The sequence below is a fragment of the Aplysia californica genome, unplaced genomic scaffold (genome assembly GCF_000002075.1).
Source record: "Aplysia californica isolate F4 #8 unplaced genomic scaffold, AplCal3.0 scaffold00134, whole genome shotgun sequence".
Taxonomy (NCBI): Eukaryota; Metazoa; Mollusca; class Gastropoda; order Aplysiida; family Aplysiidae; genus Aplysia; species Aplysia californica.
The window spans coordinates 743,872-745,468 of record NW_004797404.1 but is presented as its reverse complement, the minus strand read 5'-3'; the positions used below and the strand labels follow the sequence as shown (position 1 = coordinate 745,468).

The 1,597-nt window shown below is 40.9% G+C and overlaps 1 protein-coding gene across 1 annotated transcript in view; it reads right to left on the bottom strand.

The window, feature by feature from the left end:
• LOC101862178 (Na(+)/H(+) exchange regulatory cofactor NHE-RF1) overlaps nt 1–1,597 on the bottom strand; it is a gene marked incomplete in the record, with an annotated part of 79,176 nt that overhangs the window by 7,075 nt on the left and 70,504 nt on the right.

Genomic DNA, 1,597 nt, shown 5'->3' with positions numbered 1-1,597 from the left:
ATCAACGGTACAATTTACAGCCCTGGCACGTATTTCGCGGGCCTGAATAGTGAATACTAGATGGGACATCTTGAATTCTGTCCTTGAGTTCATCTATGTCGAACTTGCTCTCAAACCAGTGTTGGCAAAGTTTTGATTCACCCTGTATAATTCGCTCGGACAATAATTATCGTGATAGCCTTGCCTAAGTAATAATTCACCCACACGTTCACCCGACGGATGGCTCTCAGTCGCACTCAACCCTTTTCCTCTTTCATTTTCAATTTTTTTTAAATCATAAAATTAATTTAAAAGGAAAAAAAACCCAACAACAACCGTTACCGTATGTTTGTTTAAAGAAAGAGAAGCGCGTCGACACAACAAGGTCATAAAGTGCTGGGGGGAAAAAACCCAGACAAACAGACAAAAACAACAGAGAGAAAGTAAAGAAGTAGGACTGACCAGTGGCACCCTCTAACCACCCACTCCCACTACATTAGCCAGAAGCCAGAAGTAACGATACAAGCTCAGAGAGAGAGAGAAAAAAAAAGCGTTCCATTTGGCTCCACTGTCTTGTCTCAAAAACGCCCTGCTCCCTCACGTGTTTGGGGGCACATGAAAAACAAACAAAAGACTCGGGTTGCAGGCAAGCAGGAAGGTTACCTTGTGCACGAACTCAAACGCAAATTATTTCCGATATGCTTTAACTTCTTCCCAAAAAGGATGGCTTTGTTTACCCTTGTCAGAAAATAAAGAAATATAAAAAAAAATTGAACAAAGACTTGGGGAGAATAGAAGGAAGATGAACAGAAAACAGACCAGAGTTGGTCTTTCAGCGCCCTGTCAGTTCAATCATTTTCGTCCCCCCCCCCAAAAAAAAAACCCCACGAAAAATAGAGAACACAGGACTTTTTTTTTCCAAATGAAAAAAAAAACGGAAAAAAAATTCTGTATGATTGTTCATAGCACACCCAGTATGACACTGGGATATTGTACTAAGAAGAGCAAAGAGCAAAGAGCAGAGAGCAAAGAAAAGCCATTGCAGGGTCAGCGAATTCCTGGCATTGTCCGCCCTCAGTTTCTGCAACTCTCTCAAGCCCAGCGAGCAACAAGGGTTCTAGTTTTTTCTAGTAGAGATTTTACGGCGCTCGCAACTGAATAAAGTCATATGAGCGCCAGAAGATTAGAGGTGTTACAAGAGAGTAACAAACATAAAAAAGAAGGAGGGGGGAGATAAGGACGATAGGTGTTTGATAGGAAAGAAGGAGCAAACCACACCAGAGCACCCGCCAACCACTCAAAAAATGTCCAGAGAAAAAAAAAAGCGCGAACTGACAACGCTGTGAATGCACACAATCAGAGCATCGCCAACTGGAACAACAGCAGAAAACAACAATAATATTGTTTGGTTGTCAGAGTAATTGTTTGAGCTTGTTTTAGTAAAGAGAATTGTTTTACTAGGAGTTTACGGCACTTGCAACACAATAAGATCATATAAGTGCCGAAGACTTGAGGTGTTACAACAGAGTAACAAACACACACAAAAAAAAGAATAATGAGAGATACAGACAATACATGTTTGATAGGAAAAAAAGGAACAGACTATACAAGAGCAACC